General features: G+C 32.7%; 1 pseudogene; it reads left to right on the forward strand.

Moving 5' to 3' along the window:
- Positions 1 to 22,406: 22,406 nt before the first annotated feature.
- LOC100914023 lies at positions 22,407 to 23,029 on the forward strand (annotated as a pseudogene).
- Positions 23,030 to 23,298: the final 269 nt, after the last annotated feature.

Below are 23,298 nucleotides of genomic sequence, written 5' to 3' on the forward strand. Positions count from 1 at the left end.
TCTTTTTGTAAAATTGAAAGCTGATTTTTAATTCTATTTTTTTAAGATTCAATAAAGTCAGCATTGGTTCAATATTCTTCTTCTCTGTATGAGTCTAAATCTTTTAAACCTGTAAATATACTTATGTAGCCTCCGTCATTTTGATTCTTGTGATTGTTATCTCCATTCTTATAACTATACTCAATAGCTCACATTTGGAGAAATTTACTTGAATTTTAATCTCATCAATATTAACATTTATAGCACCTTCCATTACCTGAAAACTGATCTCATCTCACAGTGATATAATGTAAAGGAGCTAAGATGACCCTTTAACTCACCTTCTAATTAAAATTTATAGTCAATCAAAAGACACACCTGAGTTGTGGCAAGAAAGACCTTATTCAGGCTCTTATGGTCATTGAAAATATTTGACTCCATTTATTGGGAAGTGGTAGTCTAGTTAATAGATTAATTGTACTCAGAACTTTGTCTCAGAGTATCTTTCTTGACATTGTTCTCTATTTTTCTTTTAATTTTCTTTAATTTCCTTTCTGGTCTATTTTGTAATATATACATATATATTCAGCCACTGAATATCATCCCTGGAATCAGTCTCTAATGTTTAGTATACTCCTGCTTCTTCAAAATCATCCCATCCTAATGATTCTAAACCTTCAAGTGTTATTTTCTCTTTAATTTCTTTCTTATTTGTTATGTTTCATCTACCTCCTATTCTGGTACTAGAAAGCATTAACATATGTATTCTTATTTCCTCAAATGCAATAACTCCTTGGTTCTTCAGTCTAATTAGTTTAGATGGGATGAAGGATTTGATCACGGAAACTACATATAGAGATGATCACATCCTTTATTGCCCTCAATGTGCTTTATTGTCCAGTAAAACTGGTCTTCCTCTAGTTCTTGAAATATGACAATAAATTAATACACTGGTCTTTCTTCTGGCTTTTCCCCATGCCTAAAATGTTGTCTCTCTTTACTTTGATATATTATTGGCTTCTCTAATTTTCTTTAAGATTCCTCTCAGCTCCCTACTCCTGCAGATGTGTCTCCACCCACCACTCCCCTCATTCCAGTGTTCATCATCTAAGATTAACTTCTTTTTACACTGTGTATATTTTATATTTATAAAATTTTGTGTGCTTTATCCCTTACAGTATGTGAGCTCCTTCAAGGTATGGACTTTTTTTTTTTTTAATTCCAACTGTTTTGCACAGTTCCTGGTACATAATAAACACTGAATCCTTTTTTTTACTGATCAATTTACTAACAATAGAGAGAAGAAAAAATGAGTAGCTTGAAGATAATTCCTAAAATATATAAGAATTTCCTGTAGGGAAAACAGTAAAAATAAGGGACAAAAAAGATTTCCAGTGAGGATGTCACCTTTTTAACATGAATTGTCCTGGTTTTGTGATAACTAGTCACACTGTATACTTGTTCTCCATTCCTGCTCCCTGATCTGTGTCTGTCTTCCCACTGGTAGTAGTCTAACCTGTGAGAAAATATGTCTTTGAATGTAGGGATAGAATCTTTCCTGTCAGTTTTTTTTTATTTATTTTATTTTATTTATTTCTTTATTTTGGCTATTATGAATTGATGTGCTCTCAAATTTATTGATTCAGGAATCACAATTGTAGGAACTCATAAGTTCTCATTCTGAATAGATTCTTAGCTATAACATGGTGTAAATCTAGGTTAAATAGAAGAGCATTAATAATACCTTTTTAAATCTAGCACTTTGATATCTTTAAATGAAATCTATTATGAAAACAAATTCAATTTGTAAAAATGCTTAGTATAATAGCTTTTGGTACTTATTACTTTGGAATTTTCAAGATTCTATAAGAATTAAAAGTATTTATACTGAATTTCTGGATCATCTAAAAAAAGGTATCAGAATTTTAAAATTACATATGTATATTAATATATCTATATGTGTATCATATATTTATATACAAGCATATTTTGACACACATAAACCAAAATCCCTGAATATGTGTTTATGTATGTTGTGAGATGGGAAGTTATTCAAACTATTCTTTAGCATTTTACAGGTTATGAAGCATATTTAGGGGAATATGGTTTAAAATATAGAAGGAAAAAGTGAAGAAAAAGGAATCTTATTCGTCAAGCTAATATAATTTTGATTAATCTGTTCACATAAAATGCAAGGAACATGAAATTGCCTACAAATTAAAAAGAGAAAAAAAATCACTGAGTAGGGAGTCCCAAATGTTCAGAGTTATAGCACAAGCAATAGGAATATGGGGGAAATTAACTTTGTTAATTGAAATGGAGCAAATAGCCAAAATGTTAGGCTTGCCATCTGATATCCATGGGGTAATGCTTTGTACATGCATTCACATATCTTAAATCAATTTATTTAACATCATACATTTAAGGTTCAAAATGAAGAATCCCAATATTAGTTAGGCTAAAGAAATATATAATGCAAAATAATATTCTTCAAACCTCCTGATAATGAATATTTTACTTTTTTTCTCTTTCTGAATGGTTTCTGACAGTTTTTTTTTCTTTCTCCTCAGTCAGTAATTTAATCTTGATAAGAGGCATGGAAGATTTTTATAAACAGAATTGTGTATGAGTTTCTCAATTTCTTTTTAGGTTATCTGGTGTATGGTAGCTCTTTGGAGATTTACTATTGCCAGCCTGATGAATAGATCACTGTTTTCTATGCTGTGACATTACTGACTTGGAATTCAATTATGTTTTCCCTCATGTCAGGCAACATTAGATGATAGTTTGAATAGCTATTCTTTGACACCAGTGATAGTTAAAATTCATAGGCAATGTCAAGAGATTGGACCAATGGGAAAAACTTAATATTTTTTTCATGTAAATAAAAACATGAAGACAATGAAGATGATTCAGTAATGTCTATTATTTATATAATAGTATTCATCTATTTTCTAACTCCAGCACAACTGAGATTCAAAATATTTATTATATTCTTTGTGTATTCAGTTTTAAGCCCTATTAATTTCCCTGTTTTAATGTATATCTTGTTTTCCAAATTGTACAGTTTTAAAAATGAAAAAGAGAAATCAACTACAAAAAAAAATTCTCCCTCTGCCAGCAATATATCAAAGAGGGCTAACAGTAGATTTCATTCTCTTAACGCTTAATTACAATTTTCTAATTATTCTTTAACAATTTTGATATGTCCTAAAAATTGATAGACTGGACAGTATGATTTGCAATATTTATTATAGTCATATACTCTGATAATTCTTTGATTTCATCCAAGATAATATGCTCTCAAGTAAAATAGACTACAAGCCATCCATTTTGTTTCTTTCAGGTTCTCAATAATGACTTTCTATTAATTCTCTTTCTCAACAACACCTGTGTCAGAAAAGGGCCAAATTAGAACCACCCATTCTAACTAAGAACTCTATAGACTATCCCCTACATTTGTCAACAAAGATCTATCCCAGAGAGTAATTGGTAATTCAATAACTTCAATGGAAAGCAGAAAAAAATCTTAAGTGTTAGCTATCCAGAATGGTTTTGCTTTACTTTAGAATTTATTTTAAGATATTCTGTATAATCATATGAGGCTTCAGCATAGCTGAAGATGTGATGAGAATGCGGAGTTTCTATGAAATTTCCATCATGTTGTAGCGGTAGTATGGCAACTCCAAAGTGAACTTTCAATGTTTCCCTTTTTGTTTAGGAAGAATTCCATTCCTTACATGTGTTGAAAAGGTTGTCTTTTTTAGGATAAAGTAGAGTATCAATTTGATTATTAGTGGGGAACAAAGTGCTTTTACTTCCTTTGTAGCTACTTTGTTTTCATATCTATATTTTGGGACTCCTAATGCAAGTTTAACAGCATGGGAGTGCCATATTAGAATCTCCCATTTTACACAATAAAGTAGATAAAGATGCACTTTACATACAAAATGTAAAGTTGAAGATCTTATTTCTTATGTGAAGGTCTTTGAGGAATTCAAAGGTCAGGTAAATGCTCAGCTGTGAAATTTTAATTGAGCAAAAAACAGGATGTTTTCTCAACTAGTTTCAGATGTAGAAGCAAAAGAAAGTAATAACTAATTAAGCTACTTAGACGAGTAGAACTAATTAGATAGCTAAGTAACTAATTAAATTATATTAAAGTTTTCCAGACATTTCTGCCTTTAGATTGTCTGACTAGGACAATCAGTGAACAAGCATTGAACTACTTCCTCTGCTTCTTATCTATATTTTTGAATACCTTTATATCATTTGACCAGCCAAATTATCATTTATCCTTTGTACTGTATGTCCAGTTCACTTATCTTGTTGCTTTTGTTGGTATCTTTTAATTTCCAATGTCTATGACACCAGTTGTAAGAGTTTGGGTTGAGCGTGTGTGTGGATGTGTTATACTTTTTTAAAAAAGTATATAAGGATATATTTGTTTCTCAAAAATTTATAACTCCCTTGAACCAATATATAATCTGATAATTGTATGCTCTCTGTCATTTGATTTTTCTCATAGTAACATGGATATGGTTCTGTTGTTTTTTTTTTTTTTTCCTCTTTAAACCCAAAGACATGTGGAAAATTGTATGAGTTTTTCTTTTGGTCTTGACTGTGGAAATTTTAACGCAGTATTACTGGAGTAATCCAAAACTTTCTGAGTTCTGAAAAAAAAGTGTTATTACTGTGCTATTCTCCCATATTTTTACATCTACTTGGGAACTCTGAAAGAAGTGCTATCAGGAATATTAAAAGTCTTCCTCAAACCCTTCAGGTTTTTTATACTTAGTTCAATTTTTCAATGAACCCATGAGTCTATTATTATAGAGTATTACCATTAGCAGTTTCCACAACAACACATAATTCTTTCTCATTGTATGCATATATATATATATATATATATATATATATATATATATTTTTTTTTTTTACTTGTATCCTTACATACATTCTCCACAAGTCATCTGTCTGAAAATTTTATTATTCTCTTTGCATATCATACCTGCCATTTGTTGTGTTTTTTGCAATTGTTCCTATATATAATTTATTGTTGATAATACGTGAATGTCTATTTATATCCATTATGTATCTGTTACATCATTTCCTTCACCAGTCCTAGTAAATACACAAAAAAGAAAGCAAAAGAAAGGAAGAAACGAAGGGGGGAAATAAGGAGGAAAGAAAGACATTGGGAGAGAAATGAAGGAAGGAAAGAAGGAAGGAGGGAGGGAGGGAAGAAAGGAGAGAATGAAGGAAAGAAGAAAGGGAGAGGAGGAAAGGAAGGAGGAAGGAAAATAGAGAAGAATGGAAAGAGAGAGAAGGAAGAAATAAGGAAAGAAGGAAGGAAAGAAGGAAGAAAAAAGGAAAGAAGGAAGGAAGCAAAGAGGGGGGAAGAAAGGAAACAAGGATGGAAGGAAAAAAGGAGGGAATAAGGGAAGGAGAGGAAAAAAGGAGGAAAAAGAGGGAGGGAGGGAGGGAAGAAAGGATGGAAGAATGGAGAGAAAGAAGCAAAGGAGGGAGGGAAGTAAGGATGGAAGAAGGAAAGAAAGAAATGGGAGAAAGAAGCAAAGAGGGAAGAAGGGAAGGAAGAAAGAAAAGAAAAAAGGAAGGTAAGAAGGAAGGACAGAAGGAAATTAGGAGGAGGGCAAGGAAGGGAGGAAGAAGAAAAGGAAGGGATAAATTGGGAAGGAAGGAAGGAAGCACTGAATGAAGAAGAAAAACAAGGAAATAAGGAAAGAAGGAAGGAAGGAAGGAAGGGGAAAAGAAGAAAGGAAGGAAAGAGAATGGAGGAAGGAAGGAAGGAAAGCGCAAATAATGAAGGGAAGGAGGAAAAGGGGGAAGGATGGAGTGAATGAAAGAATGGGGGAAGGAAGGAAAGAAAGGAGGAAGGAAAGATATAAGAACAGAAGGAAGGAAGAAGGAGGAGAAGGAACAAAGGAAGGGGAAAGGAAGGAATGAGTGGGGAAGGAGGGAAGGAAAAAGGGAGGAAAAGAAGGAAATGATGGGGCAAGAGAGGAAGACATTTTTTTAATTGCCCTCAAAATCATTAGAAAATAAATAACCTTTACCTCTACTAAACAGGTATTGAACCCTTTTATGTCATGAACACTTTTGGCAATTTTGTCAAGTCTGTATGGTACAATGGATGAAGGAACCACCCTGGAATCAGAAAGATCTGAGTTCACCTTCTGCCTCAAACACTACTAATTTATATCTAACTTTGAGGGGGTCATTTAACCTTTGGTTGCTTCAGTTTCCTCAACTGGAAAATGGTGATGTTAATTCCATTTACTTTTCAGGGTCATGTCAAGAACAATGATCAAAATGTCTTATCAGTGATTTTATATATGTTGGAATACACAGGAGAGCTATTAAAATACACAGGAGCCACCTGACTGCTGGAGATCTAACCCAGAATGGATCTCCTCTTCTGAGAGGATGATACAAGGAGACTGAGAGGCCATTGTGTTGTCTGACTTCTCTCCTCTTCCCTCTGCCTCCAATTTATCTCATTCCCAATCCACAACATCTGTGTCAGCAAAGGCTGCCTTGCATCTCCTTCAGATGTTATGATTCACAGCTGTGGAGGCTCTCTGAGAATTGACTTGTCCCTTAACAATTCCCAATTTCTTGTTTGTTGCTGTTATTCCCCCCCTAAAGCATGGTCCCCACACTAAGGAATGGAAGCAGCACTATCACTTCTGGATGGTTGTAGCAGGCGTTGATCGAGGCAAATTTTCAAATAGAGAAGAGAATTGTAGTCAGAACAGGAATTTAAGTCTCTCATCAGTTTCCTGGTTCGATCCTTTGATGTGTTGGCCCATTTAATTACCCCCGACTAAAAACGTCTTACTTATGAGGCTCTTTTTCCTTAACTCTGGAAGGATCCTTCTCATGAACAGCTCCAGTTCTTTTTGTAATTCTTGCCTCACATTCAGGCACCATATGTTAGAATACATGGGAGAGCTGTTGGAATACACAGGAACTACCTGACAGTGGCTGCTGGAGATCCAAACCAGAGTGGATCTCCTCTTGTGAGAGGATGATATAAGGAGACTGAGAGGCCATTGTATTATCTGACCTCTCTCCTCTTGCCTCTGCCACCAATTAATCTCACTCCCAGTCTGTAACATCTGTGTCAGCAAAGGCTGCCCCGCAACTCCTTCAGATGTTATGCTCCACAGCTGTGGAGGCTCTCGGAGAATTGACCTGTCCCTTAACATATGTACAACTATTATTTTCTAAAAAAAAAAAAATGACACTAAACTTGCAAAAAACAAAGGAGGAAACCTCTGTCTTCAAGGGCCTTACATTCAATACTGCTTGATTTAATCATTTGTTGACTAGGACTCTCAAAATATAGAAAAATTATTTTCTGGGAAAAACATTTTCTCTATAAGCAAATGGCTAATAAAAAAGAAAAGAAAAATGCATAATGAGATTCTATATTTACCCAGAATAACACAGAATCCAATCTCCTTTAGTTATTAGTTTCTGCTGAATATGGACCTCATATTGATGAAAGTGACTTCCAAAAAATCAAGAGCTTAAACTTTTCAAAACATTATCTAAATTGTCTTCCAATAAATATTAGTGATTCTGTTTGCACCTTCAAATCCTCAAAGCTTTATGCAGATAATTGTATTTGTGTTCAGTTGTGGGCTTAACAATAAGCAATCAGTCAGCTCCATTACAGCTAGGGAAATAATGGGAGGGCTTTACCAATGCCATTCATTTTTCTCAGATACTTGCACAGCACATTTAGTCTCAGTGTTTTCATGTTATTGTATAAATCATACAGTTAACAATAGGTTTGTAGCAACTTTGAAGCATGTCTACTATGAATACAAATACCATGACAGCAATAATTTGGTTGTTGTAAACTGGGAATTTTGTTTCAGAAGAGGAAACAAAAATATATTCTTGATGTTTTAATTTGTACCTAATTATGCTTAACATCATGAAAAATAGCATTTAATAAGAAAATTATCTCAAAGATCAAATATTTCCAATGTTTTGATTGTATATATATATATATATATATTTGTGTCTATATATATTTGTGTCTATATATATTTGGTTTATGTTCATGTGTGTGTATGTATGTATTTGGCTATATATCCACCCTTATACAGCAAGCATGTGGAGTTTTGATACTGAAATTGTATAATTGTGTATTTACTTTTAACCCCAACTTTATAGTTTAAAAGGAAGTTTAAAAATAGTTTAGGAAACAATATAAGTCTTACTAAAATAAAATGACAGGATTGTTTACCACCAAAAATTTGAATTATAAAGGTTATTTTTTCTTTTCAACTCAACCAAAATGTAGGTGATCACCTTTTAAGGTAATATTTAACCTTTTCAGAAAATAAGAAAAGAATAAAAATAAAATCCTAGATTCATACAGGGCTATTTAGGTTTTGTTTTAATTCTTTTTATAAGTAACTCAGCAACCTTTTCCCCCTTGCCTAATTTATTCAGTATTTTACGAAATTGGACAAAAATGTAATTTGCTGAAGTAAAGCTTAAATTATACACATTTGAAATATTGCAGTCATAGAAGCATCACTATTATCACTAACATCATTATATGATGTGTTATTTTAGATCTGAGTGAAAACTTTTGCTTTAGTCTCTGTAGGCACGAAGTAGTTTATCCACTAAGAAAGAAACCTTGTAGAAAAGAGAGAGATGCTTTTTACCAATATATTGTTTCTTGAGTTAACCGAGTGAGTTAACTGTCTGTTGTAATGTGACAGGGGAAAAAAGCTAATGCCATTTTTTCTTTTCACTGAAAAAATTTACATTAATAAGGAGTCTGATATTAAATTTTTTTGTATAGCTTATACTAACAAATAGCAAAAGGAAATAAAAAATGTTAAATTAAAAGCAATGTTTTTAATCAATTTATATTAATCATTATAGAGACCTCTAATGAAACATACTTTTACCTCCATGACAGAGGAGTAGATTCAGAGGGTTTTTTGAAATATTTGTTTTGAACATGATTAAAGCAGGGATTAACATTTTTATTTGAATATTGTTATGAGATTTTTGTTTTCATTTATCTTATTTTTTTTCCTAATTGGATGATAGGTAATGGAAATAAAAGTTTATTTTTTTATATTGGTAATTGTAAAATTAAATTAAATTTAAAATAAAATAAATAAATTTTAGACCAGCAAAAAAATACCTTGTTTCCTAGAGAAAATCTCTTTTCATGAGATCATTTCTTTAGTCAATGGGAGGACCTTTCTATGAGGATGTTTCCTATAAATTAAATTGTGCTAGCTTTCTAAATTTTATATCCCTAAAGAATTCCCCAGCACAGAAAGGAATACAAGTGACTTATTCAAGGCCAAAATGCTAATATGTGTCAGCTAGAGATAAAAATGAGGTCTTTCTGTTCTTGAGGTAATTTCTTTTTGCTGTAAAATGTCAAATTGCGTTTAAAGAAAGGGATTTGCAAGAAATTATATTTTTTTCAATAAATCAATCAAAAACCATTTAAGTTCCTACCAATTGTCAGACACTGTGACAAATTTCAATATTATTGTTCATAATACAGTTGAGCAAAGAAACTATTTTCAAAATAAAAACTGGTGAATTGTCATTTATGAGCTAATATAAATCTCATTTTCATCTGCTTAATTTGTCTTGATATAAACTAATACTATCTAAATCATTCCACATGGAAAAATTCTCATGTTTTTTATTTCAATCATTTTATATCCCCTTATCAAAATATAATGTAATAAAATGCTTCAAAAATTATGTCTCAATTAATAAAGGTATATCTCTAAATATCATTTAAAATAATGGAATTTTAGAGTTATAAAAAATAGTCATTTTATCCAAGATGCATAAATCCCTTCTAAATATAACTCCCAAAAGTATAATCCAATTTTCCTTGAACATCTACATTAAAAGATATATTTTTCCTTATCAGAAAAGTGTTTTTTGGACATGTCATTTTTAAGAAAATTATTCTTTGATGAATATCACTAATTAATTATCATTCAAGTATTTGATAACTTCATTCTTATCTTTTCTAAATCTTTCACTTAGTTAAAACCAAGGAAGCTAAATATCCCTTTTAATACAGAATGCCAATGGAGGGACCTCTCATCTAAGCGTGAGAAATCAGAAGTAAATTGAGCTGTTGCAATTCAGATAGGTAGATTTTGACTGTATCTTAAAATAGCTTTGATTATCACTGACTTTTTTTAGTTCTTGTACACACTGTGTCCATATTTTGAAACAGCTTGAACCAAAGCTGGAACACACTATGAATATTCAAGGTTCACTTTAATTATGAAAATAAAAGATGAAAACAAATACCAAACTCCAAAGGCACCAAATCTTTATTGTACCTTTAGCTGCAAAAAATGTCTTTACTTCAGTCAGTAGCATTCATTCTCCATCCAGACTAAGAAAATTATTGGCTATGAGAGGTTCTGCCTCCTTTAAATGAATTATTTCCCTGTGCCATAAATCCTAGTGTTCCTCCAAATTTTCCATGTTTTCATATGAGAACTAGCTCTTCTAAAAAAAAAAAAAAAGTTTAACGTTCTTTGGCAACTCTTCCTTTTAGCCAATGCAAAAGGATATGCAAATTTATCATTTCTTTATATTGTTTCTTGCTTTCCAGAGTCTAGGAGAATGGCAACTATGCAGCCCCTCTATAAGTATCATAGTACACATCATTTTCTTGCTTGTTTTTTTTTTTTTTTCTTAGTGTGATTATTGTTTCTTGTCATCTAGGACTGGGGAATAAAACTACTATTTTCAGTTTTAAAAAAAATTCACTTTTTTGGAAAGTGAATCCTATTAGAACAGGAATGTGTGAATGTAATTCCCTGAAATTTAGAAACTACAAAATAATGGCATTATTTGTTTGAATGGGGCTTAGAAAAGATTGAATACAATCTTAACTTCAAAAATTCATTAATAATGAGATGGTGCTGCCTCCCAAAGAGAGATATAGAAGGTCACTGGTCTCCCATAAATAATTTACTCTTTATCCTATCACTTCGCACTTTACATAACTTTGACTGTCTGTTGCCAGATGCCTTTTGGCTAATAAGTATCAGGTGAGTGGCAAAAAGTATCATCTAGTAGCTAAATTTTTTTTTGCTAACTAGTATAGGTCACGTTAATTGGAGACATATCATCACCCCTCACGTCTTTCTAGCTTCCATTAATTTCCAGTAAAATATAAGATTTTTGAGATTGAATAATTTTTTTCCCTTTGTTTCCCTGGTGTCTGGTATAGTGCCTTTCACATAATAGATAATAAATATTTGTTGAATCGAATTAATAACACAGCAAATGTACCAATATACTTAATTCTTATTCATTTCAACCTTTCTCTGAAGTTTTGACACCATAAAATCTCAGGGGCATCTCATGTGCTCATCACAAGGAACTTTATTCTGCCTTTGTATGCCCTACAATAGCCTCTTCTCTGTTACTATTTTCTTTAAAAGGGCACCAAGAATTCAAGTAATCAAAGTATGCTTTCTTAACTAGCAAAGAAGTGCTAGAAACTACATTCTTCTCTAAATTATTTTTTATTAATAGAGCAAAGCCTACATCAGCTTTTTTTTATCAGTCATATCACAATTGATCCATGCTGAAAGTCAACTAATACTCTTCTCTTTCATGTAAGCTATTTTTATCCTCAATCACCATCCTATACCTATTTAGTTGAATTTTTGTACTTTTTTGGAATTTGCATTTATATCTATTAACATCAACATGATGGCCTATCCAATTTTTTCTAGGAAATCATGAATGATTCTGTCAAATTTCTTGAAATATTCAAATATACTTTGTTGTCTATATACTTCTGACGTTCTACAATAAACCTCGGAATTATAACAAAAAACAAAATAAAATAGTGCTATATTGATATGTGTTAGGTTGCTAATTCCAGGGTCTCCTGGTGTTTACTGATTCATTTTCTATATTGTCATAAAATGTGTTTAATTTATCATTCTAAATATTTCTTGCTTGAGTCATCATTCTGGATCTTTTTTTTTCCTTTCATTTCAAGAAAATGTTTTTTTTTTTCCCTTGAAAACATTGATTTCAAGTTAGAATCAGTCTAACTTGCAAATTACTGTTTAAAGGCCATACATACCTTATAGCCCATTTCTTTCATTCTTCACAATTTATCAGACTACCTGACACAGTTTTGAAATCATACCTGTAAATTATTTCAGTAATTTGAGATACATTTAGCAGTGACATGAAAGCTGAACTTCTATAGAACATGTAGGTATCCTCTTGGTATTTCCTATAAGTCTTAAATTCCCCAAATCCTGTTTTACTGACTTTTCCAGGCTAGAGTTCATTTTCTTCAGCAAAGTATACAAGCAAAATAGAAACATTCTTTCTTCTATGTGTTAACATGGTGGTATCGACCCCCCAATTTACCATCCTCTCTTCTTGAACATCTTCTTGCCTCAAACCTAACTTTAAAAACAGCAGCCACCTTGATCCCCTGCTATTAACATTTCCCCTACAATACTCAGATCCTTCTGAGCTTTCAGATCAGACATTATTATCCACATAGTTCTGTGCCACAGTTATTTATTCTTGGTTTTGCATCTTTATTTTTATCCTTTCAATATGGGCACTTTAAAAATCTGAAGTCATTAGTTTGCTCCTTATGACCCCGTCAGCTGTGTGCCTTTTTTCTTCTTTATTCAGATTATTGGCAGAACTAGCATATTATAATACACTTTTTGAAAAACACCTATATCTCTTGAGATTACATTTTTGGAGTCAAAATGTCACATAGAAGCTAATTTTTCTATAACCTCTTTGAAAGCTATTTTTATATAGTTACACATATATGCTTGATTAGGTCCCACATGATTCATTTTGGACAATCATTAACTCTCAGTGACAGGGACATGGTTTCTTAAGGTTTTCATCATTTCCACTTCATCAACCAGTTCTCTGTTGGTCACTCAAGTCCAAAAAAACAGTTCTATTTATTGCTCCCTTGATATTCTGAGGGATGAAATTGTCTGCAAATAGATGCAAACATTTATCATAGCTAGTTTTTCATGAAATGAGATTTCTAACATGTTTGCTTATTGAAATAATCTTACATCATCATTCATATAGGTTAGCCCTACAGCAGTCTTGTAATTTGTATTAATGACATCATCCATTCCTTTGTATACCCAAGAAACCTATGATCAAGTCTACAATATTATCACTTCTTTTGATATCTTCCATTTTCTCCCCATTCTAATGTTCTCTACATTGCTTCCACTTTCAGCTTCATAGTATTTTTATTTGCATGTCTTTTTCTTGGCTCTATTCTTTTCTACTTAGGTAAAAAAAATTTTAACTCCCTGGTTTTCATGGGATTTTTTCAACCTAGGCAGAATATATCATAAGCCATTATATCTTCTCAAAAAAGTGAGATAATTTTGTATTTAATATATTCACAATTGGAGATTGCTGGATATGTGAAAAAATAAATGATACCTATCATGGAAAACTTATTGTATGCACTACTTAGGTACTACTGGCTCACATCTTAGGGTTCAAATTTTAAATAAACAACTTTCACATTTTTTGCACTATTGAAGGTATCCTTTATTAATCTGCATTAATGTGAATAATTACTAATTCAAAACATAGAAAAATAACTACTAGTTCATACCAATTTACTAAATAATACACCCAGGCCCACCATCATGGTTAGTCAATCTAGAGATTACTGATAATTAGTGAAAGTAATAGGTTTCCTTGAAAATTCTGAAACTTATGGATATTTTCTACTCTTCCTTGGAGCACACCAGTGCCTATAGCCACAATGGAGTAAAATTCTTAACCACAGTTTTGGGGAAAAAAAAACAGTTGCTCACAGACCAGAACAAAGATCAATACAACTCTTCTCAGATCATACAACTTTGGGAGAACTGAAAACTTATAGAATTAAAAAACTAGCTTAAAACATCATTTGCACACACACACACACACACACACACACAGAAATTTGAAGGTTGGGAGAGGGAACTCCTTCACTCCAGAGCCCACCTTTAATATAAAGTAAAAAGTCAAGAAATAAACTGGAAAATAAGTAAACAACAACAGAACATAATGATTAAAAGTTAGTATTCTGGCAGGAAAGATCAAAATACAAACTTAGAAAAAGACAACAAAGTCAATTTGTTATATCCAAAGCCTTAGAGAAAAAATTTGAATTGGTCTCAGGCTCATAGAGAATATCTAGGAAAGCTTAAAAAAATGTTTACAAATCAAATAAGAAAGGTAGAAGAAAAATTTGGAAAAGAATTGAGTTAAATGAGACAATAATGAGAAAACATGCTAATAGCTTGGTAAAAGAGACATAAAAAATAATAAAGCAAATGGCATCTTAGAGAACAAAAGAAGCCACAGGGTAAAAAATATAGAAAATTTCACTGAAAAGAAAATCTTCAAATGCAGAATTGACCAAGTGAAAAGAGATGTACAAAAATTCATTGAAGAAAAGAACTTCTTTAAAAATATAACTATCTGAATAAAAAGAAAATAAAAGCTTACTGAGGAAAATCTCTTAAAAGTTAGAATTGAGCAAGTAGAAATTAATAATTGCATATGACATCAAGAAACATTAAAATGATATCCAAAAAGTGAAAAAATGAAGAAAATGTGAATCACATTATTAGGAAAAAAACTGACAGTAAATAGATTGATAATTTGAGAATTATTGAACTATCTGGATCCATAATATTTTTAAAAGAATCTAAACAGCATCTTTCATTAAATTATCAAAAAAAAAAAAAAAAAAACCCTGCCCTGTTATTGTAGCATTGGAAAATAAAATTTCCTAAAAATATCAAAAAATAAAATTTCCCAGGAATATTATATCCAAATTCCAGAGCTCCTGGGTTAAGGGAAAAATATTGCAAGTGCCCAGAAAGAAATAGTTTAAATATCATAACACCATAATTAGGCTAACCCAAAATATAGCAGCTTCTATATTAAAGAATTATAAGACTGAGAATATTATATTCTTGAAGTCAACAGAGTTAGGTTTACAACCATGAATTATTGATCCAACAAAACTGGACATAATCCTTCAGGGGGAAAATAGATATTTAATGTAATAGAGGATTTTCAAGAATGCCAGATAAAAAGTCCATTCTAAACAGAAAATTTGACTTTCAAATATGAGACTCAAGAGTAGCATAAAAAAGCAAACAGGAAAGAGAAATCTGAAAGGATTAAATAAGGTTAACTAGTTTATATTTCAAAATGGGAAGATTATATTCTTGTATGTATTTTCTTATTATTGGGGCATTTAGAATGAGTAAGCTTAGATAAAGGCTATAGATGTAATTTGAATTACATATAAATTGGTTGGAATTACATATAAAAATGAAATTGGGATAAGAAAGAGTTAGTAACTGGGAGAAGGGAAAAGGCAAGGCAGAGTAGGATAAATTATCTCATATAAAAGAGACACACAAAAAATTTTATAATATAAAGGAAGGAGAGTGAAATGGGAAGAACTTGAACCTTATTCCTATCAGAATTAACTTCAAAAAAGAAATAACATATATACTCAGTTGGGGATAGAAATCTATCTTAACCTACGAAAAGGTGGTGATGAGAGTAATAATTGGGATTGAGAATTAAAATTTTCCAACCTTCAATAAAAGAGAATGAGACAGAAATCTGAGTCAATAGCACTTTATTAAAGGATCCAGGATCTTCTTCAATGAAGAGGAACTCTGAGTTTTTTCTCATAATCAGAGATGACCCTTTTTCCTAGTACATTATTTTTATAGTTTGTTTCATAAATATACAAAAGAGTCATAGAAAAATACAGGTTGATAAACCTTACTCTTGAGAGTAAAAAATAACAAAATAGGAGGGGGAAGGGTTAACAAGAAGTTGGGTGAAATATAGGGCATCTCCACTAAGTGGTCATTAGATGGTCACTTGTTCATGTTGGACAAATGAGAATATTCTGGAGGTATAAAATCAAACTGGAGGGACTTTGTAAAACATCAATGCATCCCAACATACTGGGTTTGGAAATGAGATTTGAGTAAAAAAACCTTGGAGGTGTTTTTGTCAACATTTTCATGGTTACACAAATTGTAGTGTTCTGGTTGGTTTTCTGGAGGCCTCTGGACCAGTCTTCATTTTAGCTGAACAATCACTATAAAAATAGCCAGGGATAAAGTTCAAATTCTTTATTATCTCCTTCACAGTCTAGTTTCCTTTCCTGGGGCATGGGCTAGCTTTCTTAAGATCCTCCGGAATATGTCTTGGTATCTGTGGGGGAGTTAGGAGGAACACCACGATGGTCTCTGTCTTGAAGTTTGTCTCAGTCTGAAAGCTTGTGCTCCAGCCTCCAGCTCTCTGTCCTCTCTGGCTCTGGCTCTGAGCAATTCTCTGAGTCTTTCTCTGGCTCAGCTGGGCCTCGGTCTCAGTGGAGAAATGAAGGAGGACAGGCCTGCCCACACGGTGGTGTGAGATGGGATGAATGTATCTGGCTGAGTTTGTCCCAGTTTATATATTCTATTATAATTACTTCATCATGGGTGTGAATCTTGTAGAACTATATTAAGTACTAAGTACATGTACTGAACTAGAGAACTATTAATCACCATTATTAATACTAGATAACCATTGTCTTATCAATTCCATTGACTTAACATGTTGTAAGAATCCTTGTTTCAAATACAGAGTTCTGGCCCTTAACATAAATGAATTCCATATCTTGGTAAACAAGTAGTGAACATTACATTAAAATTTGAGACTTGTTATAAGAACCTATCTATCCTTACTTTCTTATATTTGGGTGGTAGTAGTTAGAAGGAAAACTCTTTTGAAGATGGACAGGATAAAATGAATGAAAGAATAAGACAAATAAAAATAATAGGATGGAGGGAAATAACCAGTAATTTTAACTATGAAACAATTTATAGCATTTTCCTTTAAAGGCCTCATTTCTCAAATAAACAAAGAACAGATTCAAATTTAAAATATTTAAATGAGTCACTCTACAATTGATATATGGTTAAATAATATGAAAAAGTTTTCAGACAAACTAATCAAAGCAATTTATAGTTCTACAGGGAAAAATGTGCTCCAAATCACTACTGATTAGAGAAATAAAAATTGAAACAACTCAGGTACCATTAAAAATCTATTATATTGATTACTATGACAGAAAAAGTATATGACAAACTCCTAGTGAAATTGTGAACTGATTTAACCATGTGGAGATCAATATGCAATTATACCCAGTAGTCTCTAAAACCATGCTTACCTTTTAATCAAGCAATACAATTATTAGGTCTATATCTCTTTGAGATAAATAAAATAAAGCAAAGGTATATATATATATATATATATATATATATATATGCAAAAATATTAATAACAATAGTGTGTGATGATCAACTACTAATGACTTGACTATTCTCAGATCTAAAATAATTCTGAAGAACTTATGATAAGGAATACTATCCATCTCCAGAGGAAAAAAAAAAAAAAAACGATGAAGTCTAAATGAAAATCAAAGCATAGTTTACATTTTTTCTTAATTTTTTTCTTGGTTTGGCTTTATTCTGGTCTACATTATCTTTCAGAACATGAATAATATGGAAATATGTTTTGCATGTTTGCACATGCATAACATATCAAACTGTTTGTCTTCTCAAAGGGCAACAGTAGAATGGGAGGGAGAATATTTGGAACTCAAAATTGGGGACTACAAGTGTTGAATATTGTTTTTCCATGTAATTGGGAAAAAACCAAATGTTAAATATATAAATATATATATTTGAATATATATATTAAATATATATATTCATATATATATATATATGAAGGTTTTCTGGAGGCAGCCTTAGTCTCAGTTGAAATAAATAATTACTCCAAAATTGCAGCCAGCTGGTAAAAATGCAAACGTTTATTTCTCCTTCCAAAATAGCCCGATTAGTTGAGGCCTAACTCTCTGCTAGGTTCCAAGAGATCTTGCAGCTTTGTCCTTGGCTTCTGCCTCTGCTTTCTTCAGCCTCCAGTCAGCACCAAGTTGGAAGATGCAATGAATCTCTTGCCTTGAAGATAGGGCTTGTGGGTTCCAAGAGCTCTCTCTGACTCCAAGTAAAACTCTCTCAAGCTCCCAGAGTTTCTAGTAACTCCTCAATTAACTAACTCAAGTAAGTAGCTCCAGTCCGTCGCCAAGCTCCAAGAGCTTCTTCTATATATGTGATCTCCCAAAGGTTAACTCTGCCTTCTGGAGGGAGAGGGATTCTGGGTTATCTCCCAGAGTGCAAAACCCTAACCCTGAACTCTCCCAAATGTGTGAACTCCATTGAGTACTTAGATACTTATGAGCTCTCTAAAGGTGTGAACACAAGCATTGTTCTATCAGTTCCACTTAGTACCTTGTTTCAAGTTCTGGCCCAAAACATCTCTTTCTAAGATCAAATCAATCACACTGAACCATGCCAAATCAGATAATTATTATCTCTATCAACTCCAATGTCTTAACACTTTGTAAAGATTCCAATATATATTTAAATGCCAAGTTGGCAGTCAATTTCTAATTTAAACTTCCATTAATGGTGGAAACTCCAAGATTTTCATAAATCATTACATGAAGTCCCTTCACCATATTTATACTTTTCTCTGGATATTTTTAAAATGTTCTTCCTGTAATACCCAGAAATGAATTAACAAGGTTGTAATAGTGTATTACAACTCTATAAAACACTATTTTAAAATAATGTTTTATAGACACTATCATTTCCCTTTTCTTAGTCATTATACCTCTGTGATCTAAGTTGCATTCATCTCTTTTGCTACTTTATCACACTTTTGTGAAATGTTGATCTTAAGTACCATGTAATTTTCCAAAATGTTTCTTTTTCTCTATCTTCCCATCCTGTATTTATGAAGTTGATTTAATTTATGAAATTCCTTCATCTAACCAACAAGAACTTTTTTCTAATTTTTCTTATTTAATTGTTTCAGTCATGTTCAATTCTTCATTCCCTCATGCAGACTTTTCTTTGCAAAGATACTGAAGTAGTTTATCATTTGCTTTTCTATCTCATTTTACAAATGAGGAAAGTAAGGCAAACAGGGGAAACTATCTTTCACAGAGTCAGTTAGCTAATAAATGTTTGAGGCCAATTCCAGAAGACATGTCATACTGATTTTGAAAATTCCTAATTATTAGGAAGTTTTCTTAAAATGTAAAATATAAAGTTGGTGTTCTCAGATTTTTAACCTAGTTCATTTTATTTGTCTTCCAGAAGACAGCCCATTAATATTTGATAAGAGCTCTTATGTTTCACCTTCATAATTTCAAATATATGCTGTTAAATGTAAAGACATGTCAATTACACTATTTTTAGATTCTATGTAGTTTCAAACACTACAGAATGACTATGAGAAATAACTGAAGCCAGTAGACCTGATTCTATGTATTTAAAACATTGAATTTCCTTTTTTTTGGAGGAAGAAGGTAGGAGGTTCCATTTCTGGTGGAAAGAGGCAGGGAGATTCTAGCTAATCTTGAAATTTAAAAAATATATTGAAGAAGAAAAAAGAAGGAAGAAAGAAGAGGAAGAAGAGAAGAAAGAAGAGAAAAAAGAAGAAAGAAGAAGAAGAAAAAGGAAGAAGAAGGAGGAGGAGGAGGAGGAGGAAAAGGAAGAGAAGGAGGAGAAAGAAGAGGAGGAAGCTAAAGCAAATAGAAGATGAATGATATGCCAATTGTCATAAAGCTGCTTTTAAGTCCAGCTTTGAATTTAGATCATCCTGACTCCAAAACTGGTACTCTTTCCACTATACCATGTACACCATTTTTCTTATAAAAATATTATTCATTTCATAAAAAAAGAGAAAATTATATTCTTTTTTATCCAACCAGTCTGAGGAAGTAATGCTATTTAATCTGGTAGTAGATACAAATTAGCTTATACAAATAACACATGTATAATGATCATTCAGAAAAGTTTTTGTCATAATCACATACACATGTGCAAATTAAAATGCATTATTTAAATAGCATTGTTTTCTTATTTTTTAAATATTAATAGCATTTTGTTTTTCCATATACATGCAAAGTTATTTTTCAATATTCACCTTTGTGATATCTTGTGTTTCAATTTTTTCTCTTTCTCCATCCCCCCTACCCACCCCATCCCTGACCCAAGATCACAAGCCATGCAATATAGGTTAAGCATGTGCAGTTCTCCTAAACAGATTTCCATATTCACTATTCTGCACAAAACCAAAACCAAACAAACAAAACAGATCAAAAGGAGAAAAAAATATACAAATGGGGGAAAACACCCTCAAATAAACAACTACAACAAAGGTGAAAATTCTATGTTTTGATCCATTTTCATTTTCCATAGTTCTCTCTCTGAGTGTGGATTGCACTTTTAATCCTAAATCTATTGGAATTGCCTTGAATCACCTCATTGTTGAAGAGTCAAGTACACCACAGATGATCATCTCATAATCTTATGTTTGCTGTGTACAATGTTCTTTTGGCCTGCTCACTTCACTTAGCATCAATTTATGTAAGGCTTTCCAGGCTTTTCTGTAATCAGCCTCCTTGTCATTTCATATAGAAAAACAATATTCCATTATTGTTCTGTAAGAAATGACCAACAGTTTGATTTCAGAAAGGCCTAGAGAGACTTACATGAACTCATGTTGAGTGAAATGAGCAGGGCCAAGAGATCATTATATACTTCAACAGCAATACTATATGATGACCAATTCTGATGGACCTGGCCATCCTCAGCAATGAGATGAACCAAATCAGTTCCAATGGAGCAGTAATGAACTGAACCAGCTACACCCAGCGAAAGAATCTGGGAAATGACTAAAAACCATTACATTGAATTCCCAATCCCTATAATTTTGCCCACCTGCATTTTTGATTTCCTTCACGGGCTAATTGTACAATATTTCAGAGTCTGATTCTTTTTGTACAGCAAAATAACGGTTTGATCATGTATACTTATTGTGTATCTAATTTATATTTTAATATATTTAACATCTACTGGTCATCCTGCCATCTGGAGGAGGGGTGGAAGGAAGGAGGGGAAAAATTGGAACAAGAGATTTGGCAATTGTTAATGCTGTAAAGTTACCCATACATATAACCTGTAAATAAAAGGCTATTAAATGAAAAAAGAAAAACAATATTCCATTACATTCATATATCATAACTTGTTTAGCCATTCATCAACTAAGAGGCATTCACACAATTTTGAGTTTCTCGAACAGAATCATTTTCTAAAGAAACGACCATGTATATAAATATAAATACCAAATCACAGTCATGTCTTTTTATCTAAGGGTTGAAATTTGCCTGTGGCCCTTTCTCAGTATTCACATAGAGACTTGTTTCAGTCTCAATCAAGGATACCTGTTTCTGTCATTGACCCAGCATCTTTTCTAATTCACTATAGGTCATTTAAAAACCAAACTCATGCCAGGTTACTATTTTTGCCTCTTGTCCTAATTATCCATGTTAGAGTCTATTTACTATAAGATGACTCCATATATCTCATAATTCTCAATAACTCTACATACTACAAGATTGATCTTTGAGAGAGGACCATGAAGAGGATAACTGCCTACTCTTTTAGTGGGACTCTTTCTAGTCCTTGATACTTTTTGGATCATTCCACTCTCCCTATCATAGTGATTCTGAATGCCCAGATGTTATTGTACAAGTAGGATTCTTCTTCCACTTCCCACTGTCTCACATTCACCTCAACTCTATCTTCTAAATTACTCAGGGAACCAAGAAGGCAGAAAGTAAACAGGATATTGCCTGAGCTCTCCCCAGCTTCCCTCAGAATCAACTTTTGATCAAGCCTCTGAATAGGCTCTTGAGTGACAGAATCCACAAATATTCAGAGTGTAATAGTTTTCCAATTTAAGATATCATGGAAGGACTTCAGGAAAGATCTGCTTCACTGGGCATGGGAGAATGTGTGGCCCAATATAGCTGTGGCTTGGAGAGGCCTGGCACAGCGAGGCCTAGTGTGGACTCCAATTGTTATCTGGATCTATCTGAACCAAATCTTAACCAAAATACAACAATATTGGCCACACTGTTCTGGTTCTGAAGGCCAGGAAATTAGCAGAGTATGTGTGACACCTCCTACAAAAAACACAGAAGGTTAATTGTGAGCCTAGAACCCCAGCAAAATAGGTGAGACTTGGTCAGGCCCCCCAAATGCAGTGGGAAAGCCTGCACACCAAAAGCCCCAGCACATTGAATGAGAGGCTCCTTTCCCCCTGTAAAAGAAACTTGGAACAATCTTCTCTGTGCCCTAGAAGCAGAGCTCAACTTTTTAAAAAAAAAAAGGAGCAAAAAAAACCCCCTAAAACAAAAAACAAACAAACAAACACACAGACAGACAGACAACAGAAAGCAAGTATGGATACAGAGAATATCAGAACACAAATACAGAAGAGAAAACAAAGACAATATGGAAATGCAAATGTTTGGAAATATTTTACAGACTTTTTGATCATCTTCCTCTAACTGCCTTGGTGTATGGTCAGATATTCTGTCTACATGGTGGTCTCTCACTAGGCATAGATACACTGGATCATATCAAAGCACTTGATCGCCTACAAGAAGTTCCTCATGAGAGTCCAATGTGTGACTTGCTTTGTCAGATCCAGATGACTGTGGTGGTTGGGGTATTTCTCCTCGAGGTGCTGGACATACAATTGGACAAGATATTTCAGAGATATTTAATTATGCCAATGGCCTCAACATTGATATCCAGAGCTCAACAGCTGGTGATGAAGGGATATAATTGATGTCATGACAGGGATGTAGTAACAATATTCAGTGCTCTAAACTATTGCTACTGTGCTGGTAACCAAGCTGCAGTCATGGAACTTGATGATACGCTAGTGAACTCCTTCTTGCAAGTTTGATCCAACACCATGCAGAGGTGAACCACATTTTATTAGCTGTACCCCAGATTACTTCCTGTAATGAGATTTTAAATGTGTACAGTATTGCCATGAACCATATGTTGACCTAAAGGAGATGGGAAGAGCAACAGTAACTCCAAAGTGTCAAAAAATAGTTATCATTCAAAAAACTTGTTTTCATACAAACCAAAAGATGTACCATTTATTATATTATATATTTATTAAAAATTATTATAAAAATGTGTCATCAACAGCCATGACTATTTTTACAATGAACCAGTTCATTGCATGCTGTTGTTAGTCAAGAAAACAGTTTCTGGCATAGGCTAT

The sequence above is a fragment of the Sarcophilus harrisii genome, chromosome 1 (genome assembly GCF_902635505.1).
Source record: "Sarcophilus harrisii chromosome 1, mSarHar1.11, whole genome shotgun sequence".
In the NCBI taxonomy this organism is placed as follows: Eukaryota; Metazoa; Chordata; class Mammalia; order Dasyuromorphia; family Dasyuridae; genus Sarcophilus; species Sarcophilus harrisii.